The 21,108-nt window shown below is 40.0% G+C and overlaps 1 pseudogene; it reads right to left on the bottom strand.

The window, feature by feature from the left end:
• Positions 1-17,943: 17,943 nt before the first annotated feature.
• On the bottom strand, positions 17,944-20,538 carry LOC119523748 (annotated as a pseudogene).
• Between the last annotated feature and the right edge of the window lie 570 nt (positions 20,539-21,108).

Raw genomic sequence — 21,108 nt, 5'->3', positions numbered from 1 at the left:
TGATGGCCAGCCATTCTAATGGAGGGGTGTGGATAAGGAGTATGGGATGTGTTGGGTATTCTTTTTATTTTTATGTTTTCTTTGTTTTGGAGTGATGAAAATGTCCTAAAATTGATTGTGGTGATGAATGCACAACTATGTGATGATAATTGAGCAATTGATTGTATACTTTGGATGAATTACATGGTGTGTGACTATATCTCAATAAAATTGCATTAAAAAGAAGACATTCTCAATCCCACAATGACAGGGCCAGGCTCATCTCTGGGAGTCATGTCCTACATTTCAGGGAGACTTACACCCCTGGAAGTCATGTCCCACATAGGTGAGGAGGGGAGTGAGTTTATTTGCAGAGTTAGCTGTGAGAGAGAGGCCATAGCTGAGCAACAAAATGGGTTCTCTGCTGGAGACCCTTAGACATAATTTTAAGTAGGTTTAGTTTCTCCTTTGTGGGAATCAGTTTCATAAGGGCAAGCTCCAAGATCAAGGGCACAACATATTAAATTGGGAATCCCTAATGATTGTGAGAATATCAATAATTTCCCAAGTGGGGAAGTTTAATATCTCCAAATTTTCCCCACTCCCTCCAGTGGATTTTGCATATGTTTTTATTTTCTGCCCAAAATACCCTGGGGTGTATCAGGGTATTATATTATCTTGTATATAATTCCAAGACCTAATTCCTTATTCTAGGTTCCATGTAATTTTGTTGTTTAAATGAACTGACTGTACAGGTTAAATTAGATAGTGTTCTACAGAGAATATATATTTTGTACCAAATAAACCTCCCTTAAACAACAGTTAACACTCAGGAATGGATGTGAGTGTAGTAAGAGCTTACAATTCAGGAAAATTTGCAATAAGCATTATTGAACATTCTGCACTCCTGCATCCACATTGTTGCATGTGTCATGACTTATTTCTGTCTTAATGGTGCCTAATAGTTCATCATATGTATATACCAGAGTGTGTTTACCCACTCATCTATTGATTAACATTTGGGCTGATTCCATGTCTTGGCAATCATGAACAATGATGCTATAATCGTTGGTGTACAAGTGTCCATGCCTGTCCTAGCCTTTATTTCTTCTGTGTATGTAACTAGTAGTGGGATTGCTGGATCATACAGCAATTCTATACTTAGTTTTCTGCCTTCCAGAATGGTTGCACCACCAAAAGTGAATAAGTATACCTGTTTCTCTGCATCCACTCCAACACTCACAGTTTTCTTGTTTTGTTTTTTTTTTTTTTTTTTTTTTGATAATGGCCATTGCAGTAGGTGTAAGATGATATCATATTTTGGTTTTGATTTGCAATTCCCTAATAGCCAAGGAAGTTGAGCACCTTTTCACATGCATTTGAGTCATTTGTATTTCCTCTTCAGAAAAATGTCCATGATTTTGACCATTTTTAAATTGGGTTGTATATTAGTTAGGGCTCTCTAGGGAAACAGTATCAACAGGAAATATCTATAAATATAAGATTTCATAACAGGGTCTCATGCAAAGTAGGGTGTCCATGACTCAAAATTCCATAGGGCAAGCAGCAAACTGGCAGCTCTGCTGAAGTTGTACAATGAACTCCTCAGGCAGTGAACTGGCAACTCCAATGAAGGTATGCAACAAACTCCTCAGGAAATGCTTTGCTGGCTAGCTGAAGAAGAAATGAAGCTCCTCTATCTTTCTCACTTAAAAGGCTTCAACTGATTGAATTCTCTCATTATGGAAGACACACTCTTCATTGATCTAATCAGCCAACCAATGATTTAATAAACCAGCCTTCTGGTTTATTAGCCAGCCACAAATGTCCTTGCAGTAATGATTAGTCCAATGCTTGCTTGACCAGACACCTGGACACCATCACCTGGCTAAGTTGATACATGAACCTAACCATCACAGTCCACCCCTTGTCAAACTGGCAGTTAAACACATCACCTTAAACCATACTTTATCTCTAAGTAGAGAACAATAACAGACATATATTTCACCTAACAATATACTACTGTCCTGTGTACAACCAGAAATGCACTAAATCTCTCCAGAATAGAGTGCAAGTCCTTGGGTGACATTAACCCTTAAAATTGATTTCCTTTAACTTAAATACTGCAAAATGAACAATACAGCTCATGTCATATGATAAGGGAATAAGAAGAGAAAGCAAAGATATTTGCTTTACAGACAAATAACAACATACTCACAACAAAGCAAGGAGGAAATGCTCATGTCATCATAGTCCTCATTTCTGTAACAGGTCACATGATTGTAGTTCATATTTATCACTACATTCTCCCACTATCCTTTCCATGTTACATTTTCCCTCAGCAAGTACTTCAGCTGACCATGGTTATTTGCCTGGTGGTGTGATCCAAACTTCATTCCTAAAGTTTCTTGGCCATTGGTAGTCCTGCTTGTATTGGGTTGTTGCAATTTTCTATTGACATTAATCACTGGGCAAGGTAGCACTGAGAGGCCCCTAGGGGAACTCCCATATTCCAGGAAAACTCTTCTTTACCTCTATTGTTTACTTGCAGTACTATTTTCCCTTGATAATCAGGATCAATCACCCTAGCCAGTACAGTAATCCCCTTCCTTTCCTGTTGATTCAGAGGCATAAGGGGCCTAAAGTGGCCAAGTGGCAGTCAACTTCCAGTTCAATGGAATTATTGTTGTGTTTCCTGGGAAGGCACTCCTTCTAATGGAACTAAGACTTGTAAACCAGCAGAACTTAAGCTTGCAGGGACAGGAAGCAAAAATTTTCCTAGTGGATCACTAGGAATGATATTGAGTGGTGCCTCTCCTGTTTCTATCCCTTGATTCCTGGACCTGTGAACCCTGGGATAAACAGCACCATAGAGTGGAGGCTGATTCAGGGCATGCACAGCCTCCTGGAGAACACTGCTCCATCCTGGAAAGGTATTGTCACCTAGTTTGCACCATAATTGAGTCTTCAACAGGTCGTTCCACTGTTCTATCAACCTAGCTGCCTCTGGATGATGGGGAACATGGTAAGACCAGAGAATTCCATAAGCATGTGCACATTTCATCACTTCATATGCTGTGAAGTGGGTTACTTGGTCAGAAGCAATGCTGTGTGGAATACCATGATGGTGGATAAGGCATTCCATAAGTCCATGGATGGTAGTTTTGACAGAAGCATTGCATGCAGGGAAGGCAAACAAACCCATATCCAGAGTGTGTCTATTCCAGTAAGACACCAGGTAGCAGGTTCATCACCTCAGGGAATGGTGCCATATTGGGGACTGAGTGTGTGTCTCTGCTGCTGGTAGATTGGATACTCAGCAGTGACTGTGGCCGGATCGACCTTGGTGAGTGGAAGTCCACATTGCTAAGCCCATGCATAACCTCCATACCAACCACAATGACCTCTTTGTTCATGAGCCCATTGGGCAATAACAGCAGTGGCTGGGGAAAGAGGTGATTGGTATCCACCAAGTGGGTCATCTTATCCAGATGATTATTAAAACTTTTACTGTTGAAGTCTCCCTCTGGTGAGCATTCACAGGGGACATAAATATCTTCATGTTTTTTGCTCACTCAGAATGGTCTATCCACATAACTTTTCCCCAGATTTCTTTGTCACCAATTTTCCAATCGCGTTCCTTCCAAGTCCATGTCCATCCAGACAAACCATTAGCAACAGCCCAGGAATCAGTATACAAATGCACCTCTGGCCAGTTCTCCCTCAAAGCAAAGTGAACAACCAGGAACATTGCTTGAAGTTTCATCCACTGGGAAGATTTCCCCTCACCACTGTTTTTCAGGGAAATCCCAGAAAGGGGCTGCAGCGCTGCAGCTGTCCACTTTTGGATGGTACCTGCATATCCTACAGAACCATATGTAAACCAGGCCTGAGTTTTCTCTTCCTCAGTCAACTGATTGCAAGGAACTCCCCAAGATGCCATAACAGTTGACAGAAAGAGAAGGTAATGTGACAGGAAAGGGGGCCATGGGCATTTGAGTCACTTTCTCATGTAACTTACGTGTGCCTTCAGGAATTGTTTGAGCTCTATCTCATATGTACCATTTCCATTTTATGATGAGTGCTGCTGTGCACACCCAAATTTATTGCTTGGTGGGTCAGACAATACCCAACTCATACTAGGTAACTCAGGTCTCATGGTAACTTGGTGGCCCATGGTTATGCACACTGAATAAACTAAGGCCCAATAGCAGGCCAAAAGCTGTTTCTCAAATGGTGAGTAGTTATCTGCAGAAGAGAGTAGGGCTTTACTCCAAAATCCTAAGGGTCTACATTGTGATTCTCCCATAGGAGCCTGCCAGAGGATCCAAACAGGCACTTTCTTTGCCACTGACACTTTCAGCACCACTGTATCAGCTGGATTATATGGCCTAATTGGCAGAGCAGCTTGCACAGAAGCCTGGACCTGTCACAGATCCTCATCTTCTTCTAGTCCCCACTCAAAACTAGATGCTTTTCTGGTCACTTGGTAAATTGGCCAGAGTAGCACACCCAAATAAAGAATATGCTGTCTCCAAAATCCAAAGATGCCAGCTAAGTGATGTGCCTCTTTTTTGTTTGTAGGGGGAGCCAGATGCACCACCTTATCCTTCACATTAGAAGGGATACCTTGACATGCCCCACACCACTGGACACCTAGAAATTTTACTGAGGTGGAAGGCCCCTGTATTTTTGTTGGATTTCTTTCCCATACTCTGACACACAAATATCTTACCAACAAATATAGAGTAGTTGCTACTTCTTGTGCACTATGTCCAATCAACAAGCTATCATCAATATAATGGACCAGTGTGATGTCTTGTGGGATGGAGAAACAATCAAGATCCATGCATTCAGTGACACAGGGCTGAAGAGTTGATATAACCCTTAGGTAGAACAGTGTATACTTCTGGACTTGCTAGCTGAATGCAAACTGTTTCTGGCAGTCCTTACTAACAGCTATTGAGTAAAAAGCATTTGCCCCATTAATAGCTGCATACCAGGTACCAGGAGATGTGCTGATTTGCTCAAGTAATGATACCACATCTGGATTAGCAGCTACAATTAGAGTCACCACCTGTTTAAGCTTATGATAATTCACTGTCATCCTCCAAGACCCATCTGTTCTCTGCACAGGCCAAACAGGAGAGTTGGATGGGGATGTGGTGTGAAACAAATGCCCTGCATCCTTCAAGCCCTTAAGAGTGTAGTCTCTTCAATCCCTGCAGAAATCCAGAATTGCTTCTGTTTTACTATTTTGCTAGGCAGGAGCAGTTCCAGTGGCTTCCCCTTGGCCTTTCCCTCCATAATAGCCTTCACGCCATGAGTCACGGAAACAATGTGAGGATTCTGCCAATTGCTGAGCATGTTTATTACAACTACGCATTCTGGAACTGCAGAAATAACCACAGAATGGGTCCAGGGACCCACTGGACCACTGTGAGATGGACCTGAGTCAAAAGTCCATCAATCACCTGAACTCCATAAGCCCCAACACTGACTGGTGGACCAGAGTGATGTTTTGGGTCTCCTGGAATTGTCACTTCTGAACCAGTGTCTAATACTCCCTGAAATATCTGATCATTTCCTTTTCCCCAATGCACAGTTACCCTGGTAAAAGGCTCTAGGTCCCCCTGGGGAAGGCTGGGAGGAAGATTAACAGTATAAATTTTGGGCAGTTTAACAGGGTCCTTCTCCATGTGTACCTGGCCTTCTCTTCATTCAAGGGGCTCTGGATCTGTAAACTGTCTCAAGTCTGGGAATTTATTAAGTGGCCACGACTCTTTGTTTTCGTAATTCAAGGTAGACTTTTTCTCACTTGACCTAGAATTCTTCTGCTTACACATCTGAAACAAGAATTCAGTAGACTGACCATCTATGTTACTGTTAGGTACTCCATGATCTACTAGCCAACATCATAAGTCTCTGGGAGTCAGATTATTTTGACTGCTGCCCTGAGCCTGTTTTCCATTATAGTAGCCACACCCGCCCTGTCTTTGATGAATAACTGCTGTCACATGGCTTCTGCCAACTCGGGATCCAATTATCCACATTGTGTTCAGGATTCCAGTTCAGTGACACAAGTTCCAACAGTAATATCTGACCTACAGAGAAGGGCAACTTCAGAGCTCTCCAGGGATGATACAGCTAGTCTCACAAATTTATTCCTAACAGTCTTAGTAAAAGGTGTGTCCTCTGGACAGCCCAGTCATGTGACAGCAGACCTTCCATGATAAATCTACTCTAACATTCCAATCTCTCTAAGATTTGAATCCAATCCTCTACATTATACTAGGGCAGTTCTAGCATTTCAACCTCAGGTAATGTAGGCCACATTTTGATCCATGTTTCAGCCAACCACCCAAACTGTTAATGCCCTTTCTAATCCCTTCAGCTAGAACACTGAATGCAGAATCTCTGTTTAGTGGGCCCATATCAATAAATTCAGCCTGATTCAAATTTATATTCCTTCCACCATTATCCCACACCCTTAATATCCATTCCCAAACATATTGCCCTGATTTCTGTCTGTGTAAATTGGAAAACTCATACAGTTCTTTTGGAGTATAGTGTATGTCCTCATCAGTCACACTTTGTACCTCACCCTTCAGGGCCTGTTGGGACTTTAGTCTACTTATAGGTATTGATGCAAAGACTGGTGTTGGGGGTGGGTCATGAAAAGGATTAGAAGTATCCCTCAAGCCATTTACCTCAGGACATTCTGTTGCAGTTTCATCTGATGAAACAGGATTAATCTCTCCAGACACTGGAGTGAAGGCTGCTTCCTCAGGGGGAAGTGATTAAAGATTTAACAGGCACTGAAGAGTTAATCTCTTTAAGTGGACATAGGATGGCAGTCTCCTCAGGGAAGACTGGAGGTTGGGAAGCTGTTTCCTCAAAGCAAGATGGAGGTTGGGTAGCTGTCTCCTCAGGACTGACTGGAGGTGGAGGGGCTGTTTCCTCAGGACAGGCCACTACAATTGTATCTAACAAAGACTCAGCAGAATCCAGGGTTCCAATGTCCTCACTGCCATCATTATCTATCCATATGCCCCCACCCAAGTTTCAGGATCCCATTCTTTTCCAGTGAATGCCTACTTTAACAGCAGACAACCTGTGAGTTTGAGATTTTAGTTTATGTTGTAAATCTGCTACTCACACAATGCAACTCTGGGTCTGGTTTCCAGAAATCTCAAGTCTGTGGCTACAGGAAGTAAGGTTTTATTTCAGGGAACATGTAGAAACCTTTGCATCTGTCATACAGTGCTTAAGTTTCAAATTTGAAGCCTTTAGCTCATCCCTTTCTCTTATAATTTATCAGTGTATCTCAGAGCAACCAGCCAACATCATTATACCTCTTAAATCTGCAAAACTATGTTAATGTGTCAAAAACACTGTCACCCAGAGCCTTGCTTCATACAAGAGTATGATTAGGAGGATCAAATGGTGATATTTTGCATATCTCCATTGCTAACTCATGCTGTGGACTGACAGTGCCATCTTGATTATTGGAAATGGAGTCTTTGAATCTAAATAGAGTATAAAACCAATTGTGAAAGCCCATTTTAAGATTCTGTTTCTCAAGAACCACTCCCAGTACCAAGTTGTATTAGGGTTCTCTAGGGAAACAGAATCAACAAGAGATATCTATAAATATAACATTTTATAAAAGTGTCTCACACAACTGTGGGTATGCATGAGTCCAAATTCCATAGGGCTGGCAGCAGACTGGCAACTCTGATGAAGGTGTTTGATGAACTCCTCAGGAAATGCTTCACTGGCTAGCCAAAGAAGAAGTGAAATTCCTCTATGTTTCTCACTTAAAAGTCTTCAGCTGATTGGATTAAATCCAGCTGATTGAATTCTTTCATTATGGAAGACACACCCTTCATTGATGTAATTATTCAGAGCTGCAGCCAATTGACTGATGATTTAAAAGCAAAAACTAGCCTTCTGGTTACTGAACCAGCCACATGTATCCGTGCAGTAACAGTTATGTCACTGCTTGCCTGACCAGACAACTGGACACCATCACCTGGCCAAGTTGACACATGAATTCAACCATCACATGTGTGCCTTTCTGTTGTTGAGTTCAAGGATCTCTTCATATAATTCTGGATATTAAACCTTATCAGATACATAGGTGCCATAAATATATGGCATTATCCCATTTTATCCCATTTTATCCCATTTATCCCATTTATCCCATTTTATCCCATTATCCCATTTAAATATATGGCATATCCCATTTTGTAGGCTGCATTTTTACTTTTCTGACAAAGTCCTATGATGTACAAATGAGGATATCCGATTTACCTATTTCTTCATTAATTGCTCATGCTTTGGGTGTGAGGTCTAATAAACCACCTCCTATCACAAGATCTTTAAGGTATTTCCATACATTTTCTTCTAAAAGTTTTATGGTATTACTCTCAAAGTTTGGGTCTTTGATCCATTTTGAGTTAATTTTGTATAAGGTGTGAGATTGGAGTCCTCTTTCCTTTCTTGGATATGGATATCCAGTTGTCCAAAAAACAATTATTGAAGTGGCTGCTCTGTCACACTTTTCATGCCTTGACTGCCTTATAAAAGATCAATTATCCATAGATGAAAGGGCTTATTTCTGAAACTCAATTTGATTCCATTGGTTGGTATATCTATCTTTATGCCAATAACATGCTGTTTTGACCACTGTAGCTTTGTAATATGATTCAAAGTCAGGTATTGTGAGACAACTCTCTTCATCTCTTCATTCCTCTTTCTCAAGATATTTTTGGCTATTGGGGGCAAGATGGCGGCATAGAGAGGAGTGGAAGCTAAGTAGTCCCCCTGGAACAACTACAAAAAAACAGAAACAACTAGTAAATAATCCAGAATAACTGTGGGGGGACAAACGAGACCATCCATTCATCATACACCAACCTGAATTGGGAGGAATGCCTGAGAACACAGCATAAAATCTGTAAGTAAAACCTGCGGAACCAGGTCGGGAGACTCCCTCCCCCATAGCCCGAGCTGCAGAGCCATGTGGTGCCACAGAGAAGCTCTCTCCCAGCAAGCGAATACAGCTCAGCTGAGCTCCAACTGGGGTTTTAAGTAGCGAGTGTGAACTGCTCACTACAGGTACGCAGTCCCAAAAAACAGACAGAGGCTTTGGGTGACGACTGACCTGGGAGAGCCGGAGGGATGCCTTGGACTGGGTCTGAAGGGGACTATCTGTTTCTTTTTTGGCTCAGTGGAGAAAGCCCCAGTCATTTTCAGTTTCCAGGGCTGTGACTCCAGGAAGGGTGGAGACAGCACAAGCAGAGAGTGAGACCATTGAAATGCTAATGACCTCCACCTGAGCTGTCTGTCTTCTCTAGGAGGAAAGGGGTGGGGCCCTTTCCATTCAGAACCAGACCCCAGAGCCTGGGGGAACACGGCCATACCTCCTCACACCAGTCAAGAATTATAGGCTAACAGGCATTACCTGCTGGGCAGAAAAGCACAGTGACCCGAGGCATCAAAGGGTGGAGCAATTTTCTAAGACACACCCGCAGGGAAACCAGATACTGAATATTTCTTCCCTCTGGGACCTGAGCCTGTTCTGGTCTGGGAAAACCTGATTTGGACAACCAAGGAAACCATGCCTAGACAACAGAAAATTACAACCTACGCTAAGAAAAACAAAGTTATGGCCCAGTCAAAGGAACAAACGTACACTTCAACTGAGATACAGGAATTTAAACAACTAATGCTAAATCAAATCAAAAAGTTTAGAGAAGATATTGCAAAGAGATAGAGGCTGTAAAGGAAGCACTGGACATGTATACGGCAGAAATCAAAAGTTCAAAAAACCTACTAGTAGAATCTATGGAAATGAAAGGTACAACACAAGAGATGAAAGACACAATGGAAACATACAACAGCAGATCTCAAGAGGCAGAAGAAAACACTCAGGAACTGGAGAACAAAACACCTGAAAGCCTACACACAAAGGAGCAGATGGAGAAAAGAATGAAAAAATATGAGCAACGTCTCTGGGAACTCAAGGATGAAACAAAGTACAATAATGTACGTATCATTGGTGTCCCAGAAGGAGAAGAGACGGGAAAGGGGGCAGAAGCAATAATAGAGGAAATAATTAATGAAAATTTCCCATCTCTGATGAAAGACATAAAATTACAGATCCAAAAAGCGCAGCGTACTCCAAACAGAAGAGATATGAATAGGCCTACGCCAAGACACTTAATAATCAGATTATCAAAGGTCAAAGACAAAGAGAGAATCCTGAAAGCAGCAAGAGAAAAGCAATCCATTACATACAAAGGAAGCTTAATAAGACTATGTGCGGATCTCTCAGCAGAAACCATGGAGGCAAGAAGGAAGTGGTGTGATATATTTAAGATACTGAAAGAGAAAAACCAACAACCAAAAATCCTGTATCCAGCAAAGCTGTCCTTCAAATATGAGGGAGAGCTCAAAATATTTTCTGACAAACAGACAATGAGAGACTTTGTGAACAAGACACCTGCCCTACAGGAAATACTAAAGGGAGCACTACAGGGTGATAGAAGACAGGAGTGTGTGGTTTGGAACACAATTTTGGGAGATGGTAGCACAACAATGTAAGTACACTGAACAAAGGTAACTATGAATACGGTTGAGAGAGGAAGGTGGGGAGCATGTGAGACACCACAAGAAAGGAGGAAAGATAAAGACTGGGACTGTGTAACTTGGTGAAATCTAGAGTATTCAACAATTGTGATAAAATGTACAAATATGTTCTTTTACGAGGGAGAGCAAGCAAATGTCAACCTTGCAAGGTGTTAAAAATGGGGAGGCATTGGGGGAGGGATGCAAACAGCATAAACTAGAGACTGTAACTAATAGAATCATTGTATTATGCTTCCTTTAATGTAACAAAGGTGATATACCAAGGTGAATGCAGATAAGAGGGGGGGATAGGGGAGGCATGTTAGACACTTGACATTGGTGGTATTGTCTGATTCTTTATTCTACTTTGATTTAAGGTTATTTTTACTTTTGCTGCTTCCTAGCTGTCATTTTTTTGTTTCCTCTTTCTTTTGCCTCTCTACCTTCTTTGACTCTCCCTCCTGCCTTGTGGAAGAAATGTAGATCCTCTTGCTTAGTATGAGCAGAATGTTCAATTAGGATGAACTTAAATGTTTGGAAATGAACAGGGGTGTTGGTAGCAAGATGTGAGAATAACTAACATCACCGAATGGTGTGTGAATCAGGTGGAAAGGGGAAGCTCAGAGTCATATATGTCACCAGAAGGAAAGTTGCAGGTCAAAAGTTGGGAATGTATAAAACTGAATCCTATGGTGGGCAATGTCCATGATCAACTGTACAAATACTGGAAATCACTTCCATGAACCAGAACAAATATATGACAATACAATTAGAAGTTAAAAATAGAGGGGCATATAGGGAAGAAATATATACCTATTACAAACTATATACTAGAGTTAGTAGTATTTCAACATTTTTTCATAAACAGTAACAAATGTACTATATCAATACTAGGAGTCAACAATTGAGGGGGGTTGGTTAGGGATAGGGGAGGTTTAGAGTTTCCTTTTCTTTTTTTCTTTTTTCATCTTTCACTTTATTTCTTGTCTGGAGTAATGAAAAGTTTCTAAAAATTGAACAAAAATTAAGTGTGATGGATGCACAGCTGTATGAGGGTACCCAGGGGCAAGTGATTGTACACTTTGGATCTTTGGATAATTGTATGGTATCTGAACAATCTCAATAAAAATGAAAAAAAAATACATTTTTGGCTATTAAGGTTGCCTTGCCTTTCAAAATAAATTTGGGTATAGTTTTTTCTATATCTGTAAATTAAGTGGTTGGGATTTTAATTTGTATTGTATTGAATGTATAAATATGTTTAGGTAGAATTGACATCTTAACTATAGTCTTTCAATCCATGAATATGGTATGTTCTTACTTTTTAAATGTCCTGTTTGATTTCTTTTAGCATTTTTCTAGTTTTCTGTGTGTAGGTCTTTTGTGGCCTTGGTTAGTTTATTCAAAATTCTTGATTCATTTGGTTGGTATTGTAAATGGATTTTTTTTATTAATTTCCTCATCATATTGCTCTTTACTTGTGTATAGGAACACTACTGATTTTTGTATGTTGATCTTGTACCCTGCCACTTTGCTGTATTCATTTTTTAGCTTTAATAGCTTTGCTATAGATTTTTATGGGTTTTCTACCTATAGGATCATGCCATCTGCAAACAGTGAAAGTTTTACTTCCTCCTCTCCAATTTGGATGTTTTTTATTTCTGTTTGTTGCCTAATTGCTCTAGCTAGTACTTCCAGAAAAATGTTGAATAACAGTGGTGACAGAGGGCATCCTTGTCATCTTCCTGATCTTAGAGGGAATGCTTTTAGTCTTTCCCCATTGAATATGCTAGCTGTGGTTTTTCATATATTGCCTTTATCATATTGAGAAAATTCCATTCTATTCCTTTACTTTTGAATATTTTCATCAAGAAAGGATGTTGAATTTAGTCAAATGTCTTCTCTACATTGATCAAGATGACCATGTTTTTTTCTTTTTGCTTGATTTATTGATCTGGTGTATTACATTAATTGATTTTCTTGTGTTGAACCAGACCTGCATACCTGGAATAAATCCCACTTGATCACAGTGTATAATTATTTTAATGTGCTTCTTGATTCAAATTGTGAGTATTATGTTGAGGAGTTTCTGATACACATTCATTAATTGGATTGGCCTATAAATTTCTTTTCTTGTAGTATCTTTGTCTGGCTTTGGTTTTAGGGTGATGTTGGCTTCATAAAATGAGTTACGTAGCTCTCCATCCTCTTCATTTTTTTTTTTTTTTTTTTGGAAAACTTTGAGCAGGATTGGTACTAATTCTTTCTTGAATGCTTGGTAGAATTCACATGTGAAGACATCTGGTCCTGGACTTTTCTTTGTTGAGAGATTTTTGATGACTGACACAATCTCTTTAATTTTGACTGGTTTGTTGAGGTTATCTATTGCTTCTTGGGTCAGTGTTTGTTCTCCAAGCTTTTCTAGGAAGTTGTCCATTTCATCTAAGTTGTCTAATATATTAGCATATAGTTCCTCATAGTATCCTGTCACTATCTCCTTTATTTCTGTGGGATCAGTGGTTATGTCCTCTTTCCCATTTCTGATAGCATTTGTTTGCTTCCTGTCTCTTTTTTTTTTTTCTGTCTCCTTTTTTTTTTTTTCTTTTGGTTATCCTAGATAAAAATCCATCAATTTTATTGATTTTCTCAAAGAACCACCTTCTTTTTTTGTTGATTCTTTCTATTGTTTCCATGTTCTCAATTTCATTTATTTCTGATCTGATCTTCATTATTTCTTTTCCTCTTCTTGATTTGGGGTTAGTTTGCTGTCCTTTCTCTAGTTTCTGCAGGTGAGCATTTAATTCCTCAAATTTTCCCCTTTCTTCTTTTTTAATATAGGCATGTAGGGAAATAAATTTCCCTCTTAGCATGGCTTTTGCTACATCCCATAAGTTTTGCTATGTTGTGTTCTCATTGTCATTTGCCTCAAGATATTTTTAATTTTTCTTGTAATTTCTTCTTTGACCCACTAGTTATTTTAGAATTTGTTGCTCATCCTCCATATATTTGTGAATTTTCCAACTTTCCACCTGTTATTTATTTCCATATTCATTCCATTATGATATGTGAAAGTGTTTTGTATAATATGAATATTTTTAAATTTATTAAGACTTTCTTTGAGACCTAAGATGTGGTCTATTCTGGAGAATGTTCCACGTTCACTTAAGAAAAATGTTTATCCTGCTTTTGTGGTTTGTATTGTTCTATAAATATATGTTACATCTAGATCATTTAGCGTACTATTCAACATGTTTGTTTCCTTATTGATCCTCTTTCTAGATATTCTGTCCACTGATGAGAGTGGTGTACTGAAGTCTCCAACTAATATTGTAGAGCTACCTACCTTTCTTTCCCCTCAGTGTTGTCAATGTATGTCTGACGTATTTCAGAGTGCTCTGGATCAGTGCAAAAATATTTTGATTGTTATAACTTCTTGATGAATTGACCCTTTTATTACTCTCTATATATGGTGCCCTATTTTGTCTTTTTTAATTGTTTTACATTTGAGATCTAATTTGTCAGATAGCTATCCCCCCTCTTTTCTGGTTGTTGTTTCCATGAAATATCTTTTTCCAAACTTTCACTTTCAACCTATTTCTCTCCTTGTGTCTAAGGTGAGTTTTTTTTTTTTTAATCTTCATTTTATTGAGATATATTCACATACCACGCAGTCATACAAAACAAATCGTACTTTCGATTGTTCACAGTACCATTACATAGTTGTACATTCATCACCTAAATCAATCCCTGACACCTTCATTAGCACACACACAAAAATAACAAGAATAATAATTAGAGTGAAAAAGAGCAATTGAAGTAAAAAAGAACACTGGGTACCTTTGTCTGTTTGTTTCCTTCCCCTATTTTTCTACTCATTCATCCATAAACTAGACAAAGTGGAGTGTGGTCCTTATGGCTTTCCCAATCCCATTGTCATAAGGTGAGTTTCTTATAGACAGTATAGAGTTGGTTCTGTTTTGTAATCCATTCTGCCAGTCAATGTCTTTTTATTGGGGAATTTAATCCATTAATATTTAATGTTATTACTGTGAGGCAGTACTTTGTTCTACCATTTTGTCTTTTTTATTTTATACACCACATCTTATATTTTTCTCTTTCCTTTTATGCTTCTTGATAGTCTTCATTTCTACACTCTTCACCAAACCTCTCTCTCTTGTCTTTCTTATCAGCCTGTAGCACTCCCTTTAGTATTTCTTATAAAGGAGGCCTCTTGTTCAGAAATTCTCTCAGTGTCTGTTTGTCTGAAGATATTTTAAATTCTCCCTCATTTTGAAGGACAGTTTTGCTGAATATAGAATTTTTGATTGGCAGTTTTTCTCTTTCATTATTTTTACTATATCATAACATTGTCTTCTCTCCTCCATGGTTTCTGCTGAGATATCCACACATAGTCTAATCAAGCTTCACTTTTATGTGATGGATCACTTTTCTCTTGCTGATTTCAGAATTATTTTATCTTTGACATGTGAAAATCTGTTTATTAAGTTTCTTGGAGTAGGTTTATTCAGGCCTATTCTGTTTGGGGATTGCGCTGCTTCATGGATCTTTAATTTTTTTGTCTTTCATAATGGGAAGTTTTCAGTGATTATTTCCTCCATTATTCTCTTTTTCCCCTTTTCCATTCTCTTCTGGGACACCCATGACAAGTATATTCATGTGCTTCATGCTGTCTTTCAATTCCCTGAGACTTGGCTCATATTTTTTCCATTCTTTTCCCTATCCATTTATTTGTAGGATTTCAGATGAACTGTCCCTTAGTTCACTAATCCCTTCTCCTGCCTCTTCAAATCTGGTGTTTTAAGTCTCTGATATGTATTTCATCTCTTCAATTGTGCCTTTATTTTCATAATTTCTGCCATTTGCTTTTTCAAACTTTCAGGTCCTTCCTTATGTTCACCCAATGTCTTCTGACGATCCTTCATCTCTTTTGCCATATCTCTCATCAGTTTGTTGATTTGATTTTTGAATTGATTTAGCATGTTCATTTGAAAATCTTTCATTAGATTTTCCACACCTGTACCTCCTTTTTAAGAATATAAGTTTTTTTTTAATTTTTATAAATAACTTATCTGTTAAAAAGATAGTTTACCCAGCTAAACACAAAACCATCAACTCAAGATATCCAAATTATGTTTTATTAATAAAACAAGTAAAAACTGGTTTATCAATCTTGACATAGAACTGCAGAGAAAGCTGAAAAACAAGGCCTTGTTTATTTTTTATTTTTTTTATTTTTAATTAAATTCAGTTTTATTGAGATATATTCACACACCATACAATCATCCACAGTGTACAACCAACTGTTCACAGTATCATCGTATATTTATGCATCCGTCACCCCAATCTATTCCTGATCACCCTCCTTATACCAGAAAGAATCAGAAAAAGAATAAGAAATAAAAGCAAAAAAGAACACCCAAATCATCGCCCCATCCCACCTTACCTTTCTCTCAGTTCTTGTCCCCATTTTTCTACACATCCATCCACACACTGGACAAAGGAAGTGTGATCCACAAAATTTTCAAAATCACACTGTCACCTCTTGTAAGCTACATTGTTATACAATAGTCTCCAAGAGTCATGAAGAAGGCCTTGTTTTTAAAACAAAATGCATCAAATGCAAGGGCTTCAGGGCTATAGTCTAATTAACTAGGATTGTCATATTTCTTTCCATACATAAAATGCAAATCCTGCAAGTCAAGGCTTTGACATTCCTAGAGATCACTTGTAATGATCCTGTTTTAGAAATATCCATTTGCAAACATTTGCATTGGGTGACAGTCGACTTTATCTCCTAACTTTTACTATATGTCAGCACTTCCCTTAGCCCTACTCTAAGCACTGATAATTTCATAGTTCTGTCTTTTTAAATGCATAGTTTTTATTTTTCTTGATTTCCCTTAGGTATATACATTCCTGATCATCTGAATGTTTATTTTCCTTACAAAAATGTATCATCACAATAAAGAGATGTTTGAGGTTGCTTCAGTGTTCAAGTTTGCTTGTTTTTCTTTTTTCCAGCTTTTCTTCAGTTGTCCTAAATATGACTAACTTTGTTTAATAAATACATTTGTCACTGCCACCAACTCAGGTTTAGAAACTTATTGCCCAAAGAGTAGAGCATTTATAAACTTCTCTCCAAAATAAAAGGGGAGGGGCTCTAGGTACTGGTGCTGCTGCTGGTTTTAAACTGTACCTCTCCAATAATAATCTCTTGTGAATGTTCTGCGGGACACCAGGTAGATGAAGCAAGCTTAACCTTGTTGCTCCATAGGGGGATGGAAAATTTCTTCTTCCAAGCTTCCTTGTGGAACCCAAAACACTGTGTTGTCAACCACCACTAAAATCAGTATATAGTGTGACCTACAGATGTAATTCTTGTCACCTTTCCTGCAATCCATTGTGCAGCATCTGCATGTCTTCTCAGAACATTGGTACTGAGAAGGGCCACATACAGAATAAATAGAGGAAAGTTATTCTGTGCACAGTTTCATTAATGCTTTTTTATTTTAAGGCACTGCTTCTCTTAGGTAAGGCATAAAAAGGGTCCTGATCATGCTTAATCATTAGAGGGAAAAAGAAAATTAGTTAACAAAAGATTATTACACTATACATATAGAAATATAAGAAAATAATAAAGAAGAGAAGAAATCACTTAAAAGTGAGTTTGAGAGATTTGTACAGTAAGAAAAGCTTTGGGGTATTTCACTGCATGTTTGTGCAGACAATGCGTGCTGCTTTCTTTTTCATCTTGAGACTCTACAGGCTTCACAGAGTGGAGATGCCTTCAGGGAAGATAAAGACAAGGCCAAGAGTACCACAGATTTGTGAAGTTCTTCCCCTATTCATGGGCACTATGTGACAGCAAACTTTTTAGATATGACTTGTTCCTTTTCTTTGTATATGTAATGTTTCACTGAAAGCTTTAAAAATAAAAAAAATCCATTGCTCTATTCATTCCTCCTGCCAAAATCCAGTAGTGACATGAGGGGTGAAGGGTACTGGGAGCCCCCAAGCACTAGGATGTTGAAAATTATCCAAGACAGGACACTAGCAACACTGTACACGGCCAGGCAGCAGGTGCTGACCCCTTCAGCTGATGGCCTTTTACATGATGGATTTCAATGCCTATGGCAGGATCCTGAGGTATTCTAAGCTCTGGGGGCTGGCATTTCGCATTAGCACAACAACATATTGTCACACCTTCAATTTAGCAAAATCCTGTGGAGAAGTGAAACTGTTCCCCTGATGACAGACTCATTTCTTGAACTTTAGATGCAGTTTTAGAGAAGATCTAGGGCCTCTGGCTCAGAAATGCCTTGGCACCTCACATTGTTCACAGTGGATTAAGGCTGGATGGCTCAAAGAAGTACAGGCAGTACAATTCCACTGAGCTCCCTCATTATCTTCTGTGTCTTGATTCTTTGGCATTTTGATGGTGGACCTTTGATCTTTGGGTTTTGGTGGCACAGGACCTACAAATCCAATATCACCATAATAATTATGAATAGCGCTGGGATTAAAATGTGTCCTCAGGCTTGAAAATACCAATTTCTTTGGTTAAGCAGTCACTGTCAATCTGGAGTTGTCTATTACAACTTCTCAACTGCAGCATTTCTTTGAGGGAAGGTATCTGGGATATGGAATTCAATCTTTCAAGGCATCTTCAAGTTAGATTATTCTCCATTTCATTGACCTCAGATTTTAGTTCATCCAATTTTTTCTTTAGAATCTCAAGTTCTCTTTGAAGTTGCTCCATTCTGGCCTTCTGGAGTACCAACAAAGCTTGTGTATAGGCAGTGTCATTACATCCCATAGTGTTTCCACGTGTCACTTATTTTATCCACATGTGCTAAAGCAGGGTCTGTGAAGTGCTGAATGCTCTCTGTTTCTACATAATGATCAGGATGGTTTAGAAGATATGTGATTTCAAAGGTAGGGGACACGACACCTGGAGAGACTGCTGGGGGTTTGTTGGGAGAAACTGTAACCTTGAAAGTGTACTTTGCATTGGGCTGCATGACCACCACACATGGGGAAGTCACAGAGTTGGCACCCACTGCCTGTCTTTTGAGGGGGGGCTGAATAAAGGCAGGGCCATGCTCACTTGCCCAGACATGTTTCTGGAGGTGACAGATGCTCCAGTGTTAGTGGATATGAAGAGTGTGAGCTGATTCCACATGACCTGGTCATCTCCTGTGGTGGCATTAGCTGAAATATAGACCTTAGGTTATTGCTGACAGGGGTGGCGCAGGAATGAAGCACGGACACAAAATATAAAGTTCTGGGAGCAGGGGGCTCAGAGCCTTGAAGACAAAGAGCACCTCTGCTTGCTCCACAGCATATTTATTAGCTTCACTTTCTCACAGAAAATAGGGGAGTTACTAACAGACTAGGGAAAGCAAGATAGGGAAGTTAGCAAAACAGGGAAGTCAATGACAGACCATCCAAGACTTGCATGCTTCTTGTATCAACAATGCGGGTGCTAGGGAAGTCAAGGACGCATTCCCAGCTCAGGCTATTTTCCCACATTAGGTTGACTACAGGACATGACCTCTTTGGAACTTGGGGGCCTGGCAGCTATATAAACAGTGGGCTGATTTCTATTTAAGTTCTGACTGTTGACCAAAGAGGAACTGCTGGAGGTTCGAGTCTGGGAAGAACACAATTTTGAAGAATTGTTTCTTTGTGGGGGTTCAAGTTTAATTTCAATCTGGTTTTTCTGAGGTCCTGTTGAAATATTCTGAATGTTATATTGGCCATGGGCAGAAGACTGTGAACTTCCAGGTGGATGGATTGTTGGTGGCTGTGGAGTAGTAGGTGAGCTGATGGGCATGTAGACATGGGAGGTCTGGTGGCCTTGCTGAGTGGGCTGCTGGTTTGAGGTATGTGGCAGAAGGTTAGATGTAGGATAGGTATTCCAGGGACCAGGTTATAGAGGTTGATAGACTTGGTGAGGGTTCATGGGATTAAACTGATACCCAGCCAGAATATTGTTGTGTCTATCAAGCTATACCACTAGGAATCATAATGTAAGGCCTAATATAGATAGAATATTTCCCTGTGGGTGTTCAGTACAGGTGGAGTTATACCATGGATGTGCAAAGATGTAGGAGTATTACAACCAGTCTGGATATTGGGGCTAAAGTTACCATAATGGGATCAAATCTGGGTTTGTTGAGAAAGGTTATATGTTCTCTTGCTGCCTAAGTAAAATCCAAGATGTGGTACTGAGGTTGAAGCACCAGATGGACTAGACATTCCAAAAACATTAAAGCCTTGAGGAATTTGAGCTGGTGCTGTCTGTGGCTCCTGATGAAATACTTCATTATTGGACTGGCCACCTTGAAGCTGTCCATCACTGATGCTGTGCCTTAGAGTTCACCTTCCATTCATTCTATTCCCTTCTCTTCCATGGTGGTAAACATTCTGTGACTACAAGTCTAAGTTGAGAGAAGTCATGTGAGTGCATAGACCAGAAATTCCAGATTCATCTGAAAAAGTCACGTCTCCTTCACCATAAAGATACCTTGTACTCTCCTGAGGGAGAACTGCACAACAGGCATCCAGGTTGTTGTTATTCAGTAACATACACCTGGATACAACAACTTTGGGTATTTCAGGGAATTTTTGTTGCAGGTCATGTAAAACCTGAAAATCAATTTGGTGGCTTCCTTGGGCCATTTGTATGTTGCCCGATCAGAACTATCTGTGCGGTAAGCAAGTTTTGGCCTTAGTGGAAATAGTACTTATCTCTTCTGTCCGAGCATTTTCTGGAAATAGAAAAATTCAAATTGTAGCTGGTTTTGGTTGCCCCATTGCCATTTTTGCAGCTTACAAATTTTTAATTAAGTAACTGCAGTGAGCTCATCTGTACTGGATACTTCTTTCCCAGGGCAGGTCCAGGAACTGGATCTGGAACCCTTGGCCACCGGCGCCCCTCCTCGGCCGCCACTCCCACCAGGACCGCCGTCTCAGCCTCCAGTGCCACCACCAGCGCCGCCGCCCCTGGCCAGGGACTCCCGGTCACTGACCCGCAGTGTCCACTCAGCCCCCGCCTCTACCTGAGGCTGGGGGGTTGGCCTGGCTGCCGCACTGCAATGCAGCAGCTCCAAGTGCACGGCTGGACCGTGCTGCTGCACCTGGACCCTCTGCCTCCACCCCCGCACTCGCCTGCCCTTCCCCTACCCCCCACCCCTCAACCCCCACCTCCCAATTTCCAGTCTTCCCAGCAGATGGTGCTGTTCGGTAACATAATTTTCCTCAGAAGGTGTTCACCTTCTGGATCTGAGCCTGAGTCTGGCCTGGTGAGGCCAAATTACCTCTTGGAACACAGGTGTTACTGGCTGGGTGGGGCTAAATTACTTCTTAGAGGCCAGCTGACTCTGACTTACTGCTGTAAGCATCTTTAAGTCTGTGTCCCTCATGGGAGGTGAAAGGAATCCTAACTGCTGGTTCTGAGTTCCTTTTGTG

This window comes from Choloepus didactylus, chromosome X, assembly GCF_015220235.1.
Source record: "Choloepus didactylus isolate mChoDid1 chromosome X, mChoDid1.pri, whole genome shotgun sequence".
NCBI lineage: Eukaryota > Metazoa > Chordata > Mammalia > Pilosa > Megalonychidae > Choloepus > Choloepus didactylus.
The sequence above is the reverse complement of the archived record's forward strand: the minus strand, read 5'-3'. Positions and strand labels throughout refer to the sequence as shown.